Here is an 18,090-nt window from a genome sequence, read left to right on the forward strand (position 1 = left end):
CCCAAGTGGATCAATATTTCAATCAATACGCATTACACATTTACTTCTGGGTCTATTGGTGTTGGTTTGCCAAATGTTACTAAATAATTACCATAGAAGAACTAAATTAATACCTTTCAGTGAATTGACAAATATTCAGTTTGCACTCTTCGAAAAGTATGAAAACAAAAGTTAGGATCCGTTTCAACATCTTTCTTATTGGGAAAGTAAATATATATATATATATATATATATATATATATATATATATATATATATATATATATATATGACAGCAAAGTTGTTGAAAAATAAACAACTGGGGCCTGGGGAAGGAATGTTACACCCTACTCTCCACTCCTGCCAAACCACTCAGTGTTTCCTCCCTCAGACCTGATCTTTTATCACGCTAAAACACAGAGAACATAGACAGCTTGCAGAGGCACTTCAGGAAGAGCCATCAAAGCCGCAAAGCAAATTACTGTGTTTTTATATTGACTATATTACATGTACCACGCGGTGTGCTGAGTAGTACACGATAAGAAACGTGATACAGTGATACAACAAACAAGGGCAGAAATCATTTTTGTAATGTTAATGCTGGTGGCCATGTCTATGATTTCAAAAAGGAGGACAGACCTGGTTAACATGTGCACCAATGTGTGCACGATGACTTTGCTGGCATAGTTTGATAGCTCAAAGGGCACAAAGTATGTGTGTCACTCCTAAATAAAGATGGGTACATCGGACTATGGATTTGACTCTTTGTATTACAAGTAGCTTATTTAGCCATTTTTAGTAATGGCTGAAAAGGCCATTGAGAGTCACACCTGTCTGCTGCAGTTTGCACTGAGGCGAAGGGAAGTATGACAAACACGCTGTGTCTATACAGACCTGTGCACCTGGAGAGAAGGACCCAATGGCTGCCCATATATAAAGAAACAGCATATAGAGGGGGAAATCTAAATGTTTTCGGGTGTCTAATAACCCTTTATTCATGAAAAATGCAAATTACAAACAGTATTTAAAAAGAAATTTAGCTTTATGGCTATTTGTAGATTTGTTTGACTGTATTACACCATTAATTCATTAGCTATTAATCAGTTTGCACAGAAGGGGCATATATAAAGTAAATGTGTTATCGTAGTATGCATCATTCGGTTTGACGCCGTGGTGTTTAGGTCAAGTTCCTCACAAAGCCGGTTTTATTTGATGCACAATGTGTAAATTCTGCAGCCACCGCAGGGTTAGGAGGTGACGCTCAAGGTAAAGCAGGAAGTAGTCAGTCTCTTCATTCGAACTCTATCTTCAGCTATGTACCAGTGTAGTGCGACTTGGCCTGTGGCTTGGCAGTGGATTGACACTCTGAAGACCCCTGTGTGTATGTGTATACTTGTGGGTGTATGTAAGTGTACGAAGCTGTGACCTCAGATGTGTGCAACACCTGTGTCCACTGGGCAATAGATGCTCTAAAGACCTGCAGCTGCCAAAGCCGTGTGTGCGCACACAGATGCACGCCCACACAAATACCTTCATATGCTGTTTATCTCATAAACGTAAGCACATGTGAGTATACACACAACATGTTAGTCCTGTATATTTCTAATATATATCTATGCATAAAAAAAAAAAAACATACATCTTCCTCTTCTCACACACCTCATCACAGAAGTTTATTTTCAGGTCGAAACACACACTCACTCTGTCTTTCTCTTTCCCTCTCCCTCTCTCCCTCAGCAGGATTATGACATGTTATTAATTGCAGCCATTATCAGCGACAGCTTGCCCGGGAACTGGGTCCTTCTCTGGGGGCGTGAGGCCCAGCATCTCAGAATACAAAAAAAAAGTGAGAGAGAGAAAGAGAGACGGAGAGAGGGAAGGAAAGAGAGGCACAGAGTAGGAAAGGGCACATTGGAAGAGTGACTGATGAAGGAAAGAAAGGAGGAGTGTGACACTGAAGGAAAAAAAGATAGAGACAGTCAGGGTGTAATGCGTCACGCAGCGCGATGCAACACTCAGCCCAAAAGGGATTGTGGGATTGTGAATAATTTATCAGAAAACATTTTTCTTGGTCCTTTCCACAGACTCACAAATCCTCCCTGAGCTCTCTTTAGCTGGGGTTGGGGATAATGTACTGTGTGTATGTGGGAAGGAGTGTTATGTGTGTGTCTGAGAGAGATAAAGAACGCGTGCAGGCTGGAAGAGGATAACAACTTCCTGTTCACGCACACAGACTAAATGAACGTCCATACAGCAACATGTGTGTAACAACATCTGCGATTACCTATGTAAACACAACCAGCACAATGGCGTCCAAATGCGGAATCTGTGCACAACAGCTTCAAAGAGTCGAGCCTGTCCAGTCTGTGTGTGTCACCAAAATGTTATTCAAATGTGGGACACACATTATTATTTTCTCCCTTCATGCAAGTAGCTGTAAAGATGGTAATTTATAAACAAGATATCATCAATGTAATAATCTCACAGCTGAATCAGCGGCATTTCCACCGGCCCGTCTTAAATCCTTCCCCTGCTCATATGTACAGCGAGAGCGAGAAATTGATTAGAAGGAGTTTGAGGGAGAATTCGATTGTCAACAGCGTCCTGGCATCAACTCCCCCGGCCCATTCATCTGTAGCAGCAGAAAAAACAGTTACGTGAACTGTCACACCCAACTCTACTGTTAATTTAAGGTAATTAGCAAGCGAGTGATTCCCAATACATCATGGTGCAACTGGCAGACTCCACAATATTTCACAGCCAATCTGTTACCTTTGCAACCCCGCCTCCCTCCGCCTCCTTCCCCCGCTCTCTGATTCTCTCATTTCAGAGAGTAACTACACATGCAAACACACATTCCCCTGCTGACAAACACCCAAACACACACACTGACATACACTGACACCTTCAGACGGGTTAAGGCGTATAGGCTTTATGATGAACAGGAAATTGACTGTCTTTCGCGCTAGCTCAACTGTCCTAGTTTACCTTCCTGACAATACACTAGCATGCCATCCTAATCTTGTGATATTACGGTGTAAGTTAAGAAATCACTAAAAGTTGTTTGCGTTTGTTTTTTTTTTTTTTTTTTTTTTTTTTTTTATAGAGGTAAACAAAGTCAGGGAGTGAGTCCAACTTGGCATTTTAACATACTGTATCCAATAAAAACAGAGAGCTGAAGGGTGAAGGCTATCCAGGATCAACTCAATAGTCACAAGTCACTTTTTCACTTTTTCCCACGGTGTACATTATGGAGCTAAACAAAATTCATTCATTCATCTTCTGTCGCTGATCCGTTTCCGTGTGGTGGGGGGTGCTGGAGCCAGAGCTCGCATCCAGTGAGGGTGGGGTAGCCAACACGCAGAGACAGACAGAGACCGACAACCATGGAACATGGGGAACATGCAAAATCCACGGAGAGGCCCCAGGTCTGGGAATCGAACCCATGACCTTCTTGATGTGAGGCAACAGTATTAACACACAATGCTGCTGTATATTGCCTTACAGCTGCAACTGTTCCCATATTATACTGTATGGTGTTTTTTTATGTTTGTTCTTTGTTGGGTGTTTGTTGGGTGTAAATCATTTCGCAGTTTTAGACATACTCTTTACTCTGGAACATGTACCCGGGACCCTGCACGTGTAAAGCCATCAGTCATCTGAGGAGGCATCAGAGAAGCATGCCCACAATGCCGGTACATCCCCGTCCATGTGCGTTTTGTCCAAGTCTGCTTTTCATTGTTTGACCTAGACATTAATACAACAGCATAGAATGGTGCTCTAGACCTGTTGCATTCTTTCAATTTTGTAAACTATTTGGGAAAGACCCTTTTCTCTTTCTTTCTCAAAATCACCATGTCCCCACACTAAGTGTTTTAGGTGAAGACCTTGACTGGCCCCATGCAGAGGCCAAGCCTCAACCTCATCCAACACCTTTTGTGATGACTGTGAGCCAGGCTTTATCCCCCAACAGCAGCGCTTGGCCTCACTATTTATCTTAAAGCTGAATGGGAACAAACCCCTGGAAGTGCACTTCCTCCTATTATTTGCAACTCTACATAACTGAATTCAACCAACGCCGTCTGATACACTACATGTCGTACATGGAATTCAAATAAGTGCTAGCTAGCCAGATTCAGAGAGAGGACTGAAACTACACGAACCAAATGAGCTCTACATCAGACGCTGGGAAGTACCGAGACAGTGTAATGGGAAATAAAGATGGGGGAGAAGGAGAAAAAAGACGTTTGAGCTTAGCACGCAGAAAAGGTGTCAAAATAACAGCTGCATGTTCCAAGGCATCACTTTCATTTCTGACTAAACAAACAGATCTCACATGTGTGCTAAACATACCACTCCTTGGCCGCAAAGTCTCTTAACTTTCAGAGTTCAAAGATGATGAGCTAGTGCTTAGGTGCGTCTGATTCAGTTTCCATGTCTGTGTTTGTTTTCGGAGTCTGTGTAGTTGTTAATTTGTATTTGAGAGAGTCTGTAAATGTACACACAATAGCAAATATTGAACAAAAAGCATGCCAACATCTGATTTATATTTATACATTTATGATTTTCGAAACAGAACAAGGCATGTAGAAATTTTTACATTCAAGATACTATGGAAGAGTTCTTAAAGTACATTTTATTAAAAAACAAAGCAAAACTGCGTTTTGCTTAAATATCTGCAATGGTTAATGAAGGCCTATTTATTATTATTATTATTATTATTATTATTATTATTATTATTATTATTATTATTATTATTATTTTCACAGTATAAATCTTACGTAAAGCTGTGATTTTGGTGTGAGAAGGCAGTTCATTTGGTGCCCTTTCCCCTCATCGTAAAGAATAATAAGAAGGATGTTTCTTTTTTGATGAAAACTTGTATAGTATTGATTTTGGAAATATGAGAGTGGAACAATGCAAATACAAAGGTATTTATGATTTTCTTTTTTAATCTGCTGTATATCTGGCTGCTTTCATTTTCCAACAGCAGTTCAGCTAAATAAGACAGAGATGTCTAAAAAGTGTTCTGCGCAGCAGTGGCACTGCTCCAGAGTCATCAAGGTAATAGTTGTATTATGTTCAGCATGTTGAGAAATGGCTTTACATCACTTCTATGTTGATCAACTGATTGAAAATCTATGAAGGAATCCAACAGTCCCATCCACCAACAGCCATTAAGGAAGCTTAGTAGTTTAATACTGTGATCGTTAAATGCCGTGTATGGCTCTGCTCAGTTTCAGACAGTAAGTGAACCAGCAGGCCTCTGTCTCAGACAGAGCAGCTGGGGAGGTGTGAGACTACTTTAGCTCGCTGCACCAAATCAATCTCTTAGAAGCTCGAAGACATCCACACCCTTGTACGCCCACATATGCATGTACCACACTTGCACTCATTCATATACCTGCCATGTTCTATAAAAGACCTATGTTATAATAATGTAATGGTTAACATGTACATGTAAATTGGACAAAATGGTGTAAATAACTAATGAGGATCCACAGTACTGATAATGGCACACTTATGTATAGTTCAGTTAATAGTGAACACACTATTGTGTATTTGTTCGCAGATGGCATTACATATGGAACATACTTCCACATTGCTTAATTTTTACTCATTTTGATAAGATGTCTCTCTCATCAAAATCAAATCTAAACATTCAGGAAATGGAAAAGCCTTGATTTAAGATGCAAACTAAATCTCAATTTGAAGCTCAGATTATCCATTAGTGTGACAGAAGATGCGCCGAGAGGAACTACAAGACTGAAACCCGAAAGTAGAAGAATCCAAGTTTTCTAGAACCAGATTCCATGAAGGGGGCTCACAGCTGGTCCCCCATCAGCAATGCTTCACCAATTATCACAAGGATTCGGCAAGACGAAACTGCCAACAAGTAGTTGGAAGTTGAGACTTTGGAGAAGGATATTCAGCAAAATCATAGTGGCTTAGTTCTTTCAATGCTTTATTTGCCTCCCTTTTGTTTGTTTATGAGCCATCTTCAGTTTCTCCTTTTAGGTCGCTTCACTGTCATCATGTGTGGGGCCTTCTAGGGATGCTCTTGATTATGTTAGTGTGTGATGGTGTGTCTGTTTCTGTATGAATGTATAATCAACTCTACCTTATTGTGTGGTTTGCCAACAGAGAGAGTACCATAAACACTCTGCCTCACTTGCTTCAACGTGGTTTTGAAGGGGCAGCACAAATGTAGAGTCAGACTGGAAGGTGCGGTGCCCTAATGTGTGGCTCCTGAAGAGAGATATTTACTTCAAACTGTGTAAACTTCTGATGAATCTTGAGATATGCTCAAGGTGCATCATAAATCATGAATTAATCATTTTTGGGAGGGCAGTTACATTTGCAGAGCCTTATTGGCGGCAAATGTATAATAAAAAGAGAGAATGTTGTAATCACAGTATTTTTCTGCTGGCACAGCAGTTGAGGAGCCGATATTGTCACTACGCTGCTTTTTGGCTCATCCTGATGTCTAAATAGACAGTTAAGAGTCTGTAGAGCAAGTTATGGTCGGGTGAGTGAGCAAGGCCCCTTCTACTTTAAACACAGTGACCACAGTGCCTTCCTCTGCCAATGAACGCTCGCTTTAAAACAGAGAAACTGAACGCTTTATGCACAAATTTAGGACGGCTGGGTCTTGGCATAAAGCTGGCTGGCTCCAATGAAAGCAATGTGTTCTGAGTTGTTTTGCTTTGCTTCAGATGCTTATTTGAAAAAAAAAAAAAAACACCTTGGGATTCTGCAGTCGCTTCAATGGAAATCTCAGTTTGACTGCTTTACACAGAGCATTGTATCAGATGTTGAATTAACTGCCATAATAATGTTGACAGCAAATGGTTTAACCTAAAGCCTGTAGCCGCTGTAAGCAAGGAACGAAAACCGTGAAGATCAGCGGGGCAAATCTGCTTTGGCATCCTGCACTGTAAGTCGAAGCATTTTGCATATTTGGAGAATTGTTGGTTTTTATTAATGATGACTCTATGTTAGGGGGACAGACAGAGACACAGAGGTTGGGACTGGAGCAGTCACTGGGGTCTGTAACAATCTTCATCTGATTTGTTTTTTTTTCCTCCTATGCCTTCTCTGCCTTTTTTTTTTTTTTTTATCTTTCCCCTTATACCTTTTCTGTCTGAGCGAAAATCTGAGCAGACTCAGATCATCAGGTTGCTAGGCAACGCTGGTGGTGTGAGAGTCCCATAACATCAGAATCCAGGTCCTCTTTTTGGTTGGCTTTTACTCTCCTCCATCACCTTCCTGTTGGCTGTCATTCATCCCCTTTATCTTTCTGATCCCGTGCCTTTTATTTTCTCTTCCTTCTCTTTCACCCCATTTCGTTTTTTCCTCCTTTCAGTCGGTACGACTGCACAGCGAGAGATCTCTGCGCTTAGAAGATGTGCAGTGGCTCTAGCCAGCAGGAGCAGCAGCAACCGTGAGCATTTATCAAAGCCGTGCTCCGTAATGACCACTCAGCAGTGGGGAAATTGAGCTGACCCAGAGGCCAAAGCTGTTAGAGGGGACTGGTGGGAAGGCCAGCAGGGTCAGGCCATCCTTGTCCCACCCACTTAGTGAGCAGTTAGCGCTGAACCATTAGTTTACTGTTTGGAGGCCTCACAGCTATCCCTCACACGGTTCACGTACACGCATGCACACATACACACTCAGACTCACATACAACGTGGACAACAATCCCATCGCCCAATCTTCACCACTTCAATGTTTACCTGACACAAGTTGTAAAAGGAAAAGAGTCAAAGAAACTGAAGGGGTAAACTTTGTTGGCTGCCAGTAAATGCTTAGACTTGGCACGATCAGGAACTGTTTCACTGTTGTTGTACTGAAAGCAGGTCAAGACAATGTGGGCAAAGTAAATGTAGCTTTATTTTACATTTTCTTCGCAGAATTTGTTGCCCAGTCCAAACCGCTGTTTAAATGAGCCACAATGTGTCTGCACATTAACACTGATCCAGATTTGAGCTGATACCGCATTCCAGTTACGGAGTGCAATAACATAATTGCCACGATCTCTATTTTCTTCCATTTTTTCATCTATATCTTTGGGTCTGCAACATATGAAACCAATGGAACTTAACATGTGATGGCCTGCCAGCGTCTCATCGTACTCTATTCTTTCCTGACAATATATGTTTCACTACGAAAAAGATTTAAAAAAAGAAGTGAAAAAAGAAAAAAATTCATTATAAACATATAATTTATAAAAATGTAAGTTAGTCATTCTTTAAAAAGCAAAAGGGGATTGTCTCCAGTAGCAAATTTGACCTTTAGTAGTCTCTTTCATGACAAGGTGGAGATGTGACTATTGCCAGAGCTTGTTAATTGTGGAAAGCTGGACTGAGACAGATCACTGGCTCTAGTTAGCATTATTTAACTCAGCTATGTCTTCAGGCACTTGCTGACAACAGTCCAGGGGCTGCCACCGGGCAAAAAACCGCAGGGGAGCCGTACACACAGACAATCAATATGGACGCAGATGGGAAGAGAGGTGGGGGGAGGAAAAAAAAGAGGAAAAAAAGAAGAGCTGGAATAGTCATTTTCGCTTGAGAGGCGCTCCCTTGAAAGCCATGAAATAAAAATCTGAACTTTAAAATTGATAAGGATTGATTTCGCTGACACGGGATCATAACATACACCCCTTTGGAGACTGGCAGTGTGAGAGCTTGCAGATGCCTGGCGCATAAAGGAGAATAGGGAGGACGTAAATCTGACTACAGCACAGCAATTAGCCTTTTACTGTGGAAAAGATATGGAGAATCTTTACTGTTTCATCAAATGGCATTAGGCACGCTCTGGGCCCGGAGGTTTCTCTGGGAAGACAAATGCTAGAATAAACTTGTTTGGACAGATGGATTGGATGGAATTCTTCACAAAGTTCACTATTTTCCCTCACAGATCCATATAGATCACTAGCAAACGGTTAGTTCATTTGTGGCTTCTATTAAATGTCACACAGTGTTTGAGCAATAAGTACAGAGACACTCTCACCCTAAATGACATTTTCAACAATGTTTTCAAAGACAAAGTGCTCTGTCAGATACAGTACATTCTAAAAAAGTTCCTCTCAGTGTTCATGATGTGAACGGTTTATGGGCAAAATGAAGCAACGTTGAAGCGGTTTTATTCATATAATGAAAGTAGATCATCACTGTTCTAAATGACTGTTCATTTGTAGGCCCTAATGTTAATAATAAATCTGAAAACAACATTGTTTTTAATTGCACTGTCATGTATGCTTTAAAAAGCAAACATTCAGCCAGCCGGAATGCAAATAATATTCAAATGAATATCGTGGAGCGGAGAACGTGATTAGGCTCAAGGAGAAAAAAACTCGGTGCTAATTCCGACCCAGATGAGTGATTGGAAGGAATGAACAGGGAGGTCTTGATCAAAGCTAACATTGTAAGCTAACATTGTACTGTATGCTGGTGAGCAGATGGTGAGCCATAAATCCTCACCCAGGCTCTGACACATATTAGCATTTAGTTAGCAGCCCACAGCTTGCCAGCCATTTAGGTAATATCTCCATCAGATCACTTTGGAAATGGTGATGGAGTGAGTTTGGGGGATTCTGAGGCTTTCCATGCCTGCATTGTGCTGCGTTAGAGGGAACTCTGACGGTGCCATGAAGTGTTGCTATTCGCAGCGGTTGGAGGCTGCATGTGTTGACAAATACACTCATCACTGCCAATTTAACTGCACAAAGCTTTCACTGCCACCAGCAACCTGGTTGCCGCCATCATTTACTTCAAGCGGATGCAGAGAATAACACGGCAGCAGCATTCACATCCTGCTGAAATGTTCATTTGAAAACAAATACATGTATTTTCACATTTTGAAATTATGCACGTTTTAAGTAAACTGAACGATCAATTCAGCAACTATGATAGCCACATGAACAGTTCTGCTAATTTAAGAAACTGGCTCTAAGTCTAAATTACAATAAATGAATGGATAATAATCATATTTTGTATTTTGGTACTTTCTGTTAGGCAAATTTTCTTGCTAGAATATTTGGACAGTGACAAAAAAAAAAAAAAAAAAAGTGTGAACACTACATCCTGAATGTCTGACAAAACATATATTATACAGACCTTGTAGAAACAGCTACTCACTGAAACTCCAGAGGATAACAGATATTAAACGCAGTCTCTTTCTCCCCACACAATGGTCCCTTGGCTTATTTCACGATACAGCTTGAAATAAAACTGTTGCTGTCAGTTACCAGAGGATTGACGGATAAAATGTGCTGGTCCTGTGGCTGCAGCCAGATTCAAAAAGTTGTTGGGAAATAAGACGAATGAATACACAGTAATATACGCAAGCACTGAAATTAAGTGCTTACATTTCAGATCTGAAAGACATTTTTGATTTACGTGTTTGCGTTTCACGCGCTTGGCTTTGAGATGCAAATACATTTTAATTTAGTAACTCAGAGAAGCTCACCAGAAATATACTTTTGTTTCCAATTAAGTCTGTAGCATTTTGATTCCTCATTCAGATGCCACATCATTTGAACACCAAAGTACCACAGCTTGTCTTTTGGTTTGTGGTGGCAGATCTCTCCTTTAGTTTATTCTTGGTTTATGAGTTTGGCATTGAAGCTGCACATCGTGCTGATCTGATATGGGCAGAAACAACAATACAATTTTACTGTTAATTCTTGCTCATCTGGACATTTAAAAGTTTAAATGTTAAAAGGTAAGCACTGAGAGTATGGAGCTCTGTAGCACACACAGAAGGAATGCCGTAAAGTCACTTATTGACACTCATGTGCTGACAGACAGAGTGGACGGCTCTCCCGCTGCATGGATTGGGTTGCAGTGTGTGAGCTGATAGTGAAAGGGCAACAGCAGCTAGAAAGCCCGAGACAGAATGTGCAAACTACGTGCAGATGTCTGTGCATGTGCGTGCGTGTGTGTGCGTGCGCCCGCAGGACTGCATGTGTGTATGTGAGAATGTGTGTGAGGTTAATTGCAGTTCAACTGTTAGGAACAGCTGAGAGAGCTCATATATGGCACAGAGGAACAAGCATGGTGACAGGCAACTTGACAACACAACCTGTTTTATGGTGACAAGTGTCAAGTGTGTGTGCGCTTGGGAGAGAGAGAGTGATGGGGGTAGAGAGTGTGAGAAAGAAAGAGTGAAGACTGTGCTAAAGAAAGGCAGGTGATCAGTGCCTGTCTGCCCACCCAACATGTTCACACACCTCCTATAAGAATAGCAAAGAGGCTTGGTAAGCGATTTCTACAGCAGGGGTGCTGATGGGGAGGATAATGTGACTGTGTGTGTGTGTGTGTAAGGGAAACTGAACAGAAGAAAGGCAAGAAAGACAGTTGACTATCCTTCACCTGTCACCTTAAGCACCAACAAGAGGAGATCTAAGAAATATCTGACTGTTTTCCTCTTGCCCATGAGACTTGAGCAAGGCTGACATCCCTCAAGGTGCAGTATACTTTACACCAGGTTGCAAAATTAGTGCTTGTCCGGCTTTGTGTGTGTGTGTGTGTGTGTGTGTTTGTGTGTGTTCCCGGTGCTGAAGCATGGGTTAAAATCATCAAAGCAACTCTCCACAGCTCAGTTTTCAGTACGCAGCTAAAGGTTAGACTTATGTGTTGCTACTTACAGTAACACATGGGGACTTCTTTACACCGTATCATTACCACTACAGAACTCACCTGTCAGTCATACCGATCAAGTGGGTCATTTCAAAACAGCATTTAAAAAAGCCAAAGTTAGTATGTGAAAAGGCCCTAAATATATATTCCGAATGGTAATTGAACATATTTAATGACAATGAATAATTCTGTCATTGAAATATTCGTAAAGAACAAAACCACTTCAAACATTTGCCAAATATAAAACAGTTTTTTTGTTATTTTACTGAAATAATTTATGAAATAACTTCTACATTATATTTATGCTCTTATCCATTTTGCTCATCCTCATTCTTTAAGATTTTTCTTTTGACTAAATTAGATTAAAATATTAATTTTTTTTATTTAGTTAATGACTAACACTGTTTTTTTTGGATGCAACAATTAATCTGCAACCATTCAGGTAATGAAATGTAAAAATGTTAAAATTAGGTGGTTCCAGCTTCTCTGCTGAGGATTGGCTGCTTTTCTTTATCTTAGATGAATGTAATCAAATATCTTTTGAGTTAAGAACTCTCAGTTAGTCCCACTCTTTTGAAGAAACAAATTACAAAATTATTATTATTTTATTTTACAGTTTATGCAATGAAATGATTAAGTTTATCAACAATGAAAATCATTGTTACTAGCAGATTGGTTTTTTTACATACGGCTAATTTCCAAATATTTTCATTTATATATACATTTTGTATTTATTAATACTTGATTAATTTATTCACTCATTTATTTCTTTTTACAATGAGATACCATTCTTGGTTCAGTAAAGTTTAAAATATTTAACCAGCCAACTCGAATAAGGGACTCTAACCCTGCAACCCACGCTAATGACAAACAACTGGAAGTGTTGCGTGCTAAAACCAAAAATAGGCCCCTGACCCACCCTGAGGTCACCAGCCGCAGCTTAAGAAACGCTGACTGTCAGTGAGTTTAAGACCTTTTTAGCTCTCATGCAGCAGAAGGCTCCGCTGTGATAAAGCAAATAAATAAAAGGTGGAAGGTGCCTGTGTGTTCTTAATCAAGTTGCAGAGACAGAAAAATGTAAATATATATTACATTATTATTTATCTTTCATTATCACTTTTCCTATTAGGTTATTAGAAGCTATTGTCACATGAATATAGTAAAACTGCTTGGTGCAGATTTCATATTTTTGCAGTAAAATTACATTGTGTGAGATCCGTATTAATAAAGCAGAATATAAAATGTGCGCATTGCACAAGCAGTGTTTTGGGAAATGTTAAGAATTTAGTGTTTCAACTGTTAATGATCATTTTCCAGATGTGTGTAAACAGGCAATTATCAGAACCCTATACAGCTCGACTATTGTTTTGCTGTTTTCGTTACAAGAAAAGTGAAAATTGCATTCTTATCACTGTTAGCATTTCAGGCGTGGCTGAGATTCAAAGTGGCAGCATGTCCTGCAAGGATCTATTTCAGGGTACATTTTAAATCAAGAACCAAGCTCCTACTGCCACCCAAATGAGGTCTCATCTAATCAAATGTCATAAGAAATTACAGTGATGATGGGAGTCATATCTAGCATTTAAAGTACTTCTAGTTTTCATTCTCATTAAATAGTTTACATTGACTAGCAGTTGGGAAGGCCGAGTGACGGAAAGCCGTGCACCAACTGCTGCGGACCGTAATCAAACCGACATCGTTGTGGTATGTGTCTCAGCATGCTGAGCCACCAGGACGCCAGATCTTGTCTTTGAAGCCATCGCTGGTTCCCTGAGGCCAACAGCAGCAGTCGCCAGGAGAGTATCAAATGTGTTAGAGCTGCCCCACTAATAAGATAAGTGAGTTAATGCTAGCACTAGAGGTTTGCCACTCATCTCAATCTGTCGTGTTTAACAGTCTCACAGGAACAACTCTCAAATTTAAATGCTGGGCATCTAATCACGGGGTGGCCGTGTGTGTTTCTGTCTGTGGGTGAGCATTGCGTTTGTGTGCGTGTGTGTGTGGATATGTGTTGGTGGTGGGGACTGAGGTTGGAAGCAATGTAAGACGCTGGCTAAGTCTCATGGAACATCAGTTGACACTAGAAAAATACAGCTGCCAATAAATCTCCGACAACAGCCCCGGACTCAAGTTTCGCGCTGTGATTTATCTGAGTTGTTCCTTTTAGACTTGCCATTTGGGAGCAACAATCTCTGCAGGTCATTTCTACAACTTACTTTTACACTTTAATACTACAACCAGCAAAATTACAGGGAGAAGAAATCTGGGCCTTTCCGTGGATGAAACTAGCTGTATATTATGAAATATCTGATGTCTTTTCTTTTCTTTTCTTTTCCATCTCTGGCTCTTATTTAATCCTCCACTTCAAAAATTATCTAAAAAAAAATATATATAAATGATTCACTTTGGATGCCTATATTTAACCCCTGTTAAATATAAACAGTTTCACCCAATGGTTGCTCTCAAAATGTCAAGTGTCTGTTTGGAAATTGTTTGTTTTAACATGCAAGCTCTTAAGATCAGATAACATCCAACTTTATTTATCCCACGTATGGGAAATTTGTCGTTACAGCAGCAAGCACTGCTATAAAAAAAATAAAATAAAATACAAGAATAGAAACAAGGTGTAGACTTACTAGAAAAAAATTACATACATATAAAGAGACAAACTCTCCAGTAGTGCAAAAAAAAGGAATGTAAATGTAATTAGTCCAAAGTTCAGATTTTATTGCAGCGGCAGAGAGGTGTTATACAGTCTGATAGCTGCTGGAATGAACGACCTGCAGTAGAGCTCCTTCTTGCACCGCAGGCACAACAGTCTGTTGCTGAAGGAGCTGCTTAGTTCTCCCAGTGTTATGAAAGGATGGAGTGGGGGGGGTTGTCCATGATGGATGTCACTTACTCTCATCCAGTATTTTTTGATCGGCAGTTCTAGCACTGATTACAACATGATAGAGGGACTTGCTGTGACATTATACTCATTGCCTCTGATAAACCATCTCCATAGGCAAACAACAGGTGTGCGTAATCACGTACCACATGTAATATCGACAACGAATTAAATGTAGATTGTGCCCATCCTAGATTTCACAGCAGTCATTTGAATATAACATCCTAAATATTTAGGTTTGTCTTGCAACGGATCCGTTTATCGTGATTCTTCTTAGAAAACGCAGAATATTTCTTGTTATTGTTATTGTTATCATTGTTAGGAAACTGTCGCTGGTGAATGACAGGCGAGCCCGTGTGACTGCAGCAGTGATATTAAGAGAAAGCGACATCTGAAAACAAATAGCAATCTGAAAGAATGTGTACTAAATATAGTTAAATGTCTACAATTTGTCTGCATTCCTGTGTGTTACTGTACTGCGCTCACAACTTCATTTTCACTCTTCTGTCAGATCATCTAACACTGTTTGTTTAATGTTTTTAGTTTCAGAATAAAAAGTGCTGGCATAAATCACCACAGTGGCCTTTGGAAGGGAACTGAATTTGATCCTTGCTTCCCCACCTGAGTTTGTTTGCTAACAGCTGTGTGGACACTTCATACTCTTAACACATTTGAATCCCCCCCCCCCCCCCCCCCCCCCCCCCCCCCCCCCCCTTTCACCCCCTCAAACCTCCCTCGCTCTGCACTGAATCAAGCTGGAAACCCACTGTGCAAGTCTGAGGAAGCTGGCACTCCATAGTAAGCACCTCAATTACAAATGTTATCAGTCCCAGTGAAAGAGAGAGCTTAGCACTTGTGTCTGTTTTTCTCATCAGCAGTGGCGGTGCAGTTCCTCAGGGACTGGAGGGGAGGGCTCAAGAGAGACAGGAACAGCAGTTTGTTCATGTGTGTGCTTGTATGAGTGTACGTGTCTATCCTCTAAAACCTGACCCCACACCCTCCCTTAAATACCCCGTTGCCTTTGGTGTTTCTTTCTTGCTACCCTAACCCCTCAGTAGCTTGACTCCATGCCCTCCTCCAAACTTTACGAACCCAATCGTCTCAAATTCAACCCACTGAAATAATTAAGGGGTTGCATGCCGCCAAAAATAAGGGTGTGTGTATTTTTGATGTGGGGAGGGGACATGTTTGGAGTCTCGGGATGCCAGGGTGCCTCGGGCTGGGTTCAGCTTGTTAGGAAAACTGGGTATTGCCTTACACTTCCGTTGACATGACTGCAGTATTAGAGGCAGAGCGCGGTTGGTTGGGTGTCAGCCACCCGTTGGCTGACCCCCCTCCACCTCCAAGGATGTGCATGTTTACAGAGGTGTTCTCACAAACATTTGCCCAGCGCAGCAAGATGGACAGACCCCATGGGCACGGCGAGTTGTTTACAATTATCTTGCACACAACACGCTGTGTACTTTGAGGCAACATGCTTGTCATGGTAATTGTAATTGCGGCATCTTAGTTGCATCCATTACATGAAGAACATATTTAACTGATTTATATGTTGGGGGTACTGGCGAGACAATGAGGCAGAACTTTCAGCACCAAAAGACCAGATTTCTAGAATTGTAAAATTTATAAGACAGGATTTTACAACTCAAAGAGGATGTCAAAGTTGTCACAGTGATGATGTATTTATTTCCTCTCACCACAGCCGCAAAGAAATACGGCATTCACGTTACAAAGTAATCTACCAGGAGTACCTCTGTGCAACATATTAAATCAGCCAGTGCTGTACACTGCCAGATGATGTTGCACTTGCATTGCAGAAAAGTTCAGGGCCGGACCCCCCGGCTGTAATGAATGAATGAATGCAGCCACTGTGTTTTGTTTTGTTTTTTTTTACATAGGCTTGTCCATATTGTAACTTAATAAAAATCATAACCATAACAACATAAAAACTATTATAGGTTCTCTGTTCTTTCTTCATCTAATACAAGCTACATATTCATTGCACCCGCCCAAAGCACAAATATGTGGCCTGCTTGCTAAAACAAAAATGATCCCGTAAGGAGCCCTCCATAGATGCCTTGGCATTGCAGACAACATGTTCAGAGCACAATTTCTTCAGAGGCGAACTATCATCAACTGTGTAGTTAGAAAAGTTCAAGATATTGAGCACTGTGTGATTGCAGTGTATGACACAATGCTAGGGAGTAAACAAATGACCACTTACTTTGATGAAAATACTGTGATGATCAGAAAGCATAAATGGGGAGGGAAGGCACAAAAAGGTCACCTGCAATCACCTCGTCTGTAAATTTTGTAAAATTCCAAATCCTGACACAGATTAACAAATCAACTGAAAACATTCAGCACACAAACCCATACCTGTGTTCACTACAAGATATGGACAGTGAACAGATAAACAGACATATTGCACACACACACATACACACACACAATTCATAAGCATGCAGACTGGGGAGCTGGCGTCCTTTTGTTGGAGGGAGAATGGGAAGTGTGAAGGACGTGACGAGGGAGATAAGTGTCCTCCAGGGCCCTGAGGTTACCCTAATGGTGTCATACATCACCACTCACAAAGCCATGCAGAGCAAAGTTGTCAATGCATGAATGCTGCACTATTACTATCGGCCATTTTAATCATGGCACCTGTCACTGTGCTAATCAACACCATAACTTCACACTGGAAATCACTCAGAAAAAACTCTCTCATGCTGCTGTGTACAGGGAACGGCACAGAATACAGGCAGTAAGTTACGTAGAGGGTGAAGTGAGGGGTTGTAGCTTTGTAGTGCATCATTGCCCTTGTTTAATGGAGGCTTGGCTTTTCCTAAGCAGTTGTTGTGACAATGCTAAATGCTGCTTTTACGAACGTGCTAAAAGGGTTTTCCCCCACTGTCAATAACCCCCCTCCCTCACAACACACAGACACACAAAAAGCCTGTCCAGTGTACCTTCCTGGACACATGCGCACTCCCCAGCACTATGTGTCCTGTCGCCTCCCTCTTCACAGTCATGCACACTTGAAAAGTGTATCATCCTTCTGTGGATTTCTGCCTCCTTGCTTTTCATCAGCAGTAAACTGGTATGTTTCATGCAATATTGAAATTGCTTCTCTGAATAGATAATGATGCATTATTGTATATAACAGATCACTCAGAAAATGTCTTTAAAAGTCAATTGCATCCTTATGTTCAGTGAATGTCTTTACACAGATTCCTGTGAATACAGTTGGTAGGGGCAAAAAAAAAACAACACAAAAAAACTCATGTTATTCTATTGCTGTATTGCAGTGAGGTTGACAGTAGGTGGTAAACTTTAGGCCCAGCATAGCATTAAGTCAAAACACCGTGCAGCATACTGCATGAAAAGTTAGAAGGACACAGAGACACTGTCCATGCGATGTTCACATACAACCCAGAGGCAAAGGACGGAAAAATATTCATCCAAAATGCTCAAACTGCTGCTCATGGACAGTCAGACAGCCAGTTCTGCTTGCCAGCAGCAGTATACTGCAGGTGGATCAGGGCATCAAGAAAGCAGGGCGGATGAAAGGCAACAGCA

This window comes from Echeneis naucrates, chromosome 4, assembly GCF_900963305.1.
Source record: "Echeneis naucrates chromosome 4, fEcheNa1.1, whole genome shotgun sequence".
Lineage (NCBI taxonomy): Eukaryota > Metazoa > Chordata > Actinopteri > Carangiformes > Echeneidae > Echeneis > Echeneis naucrates.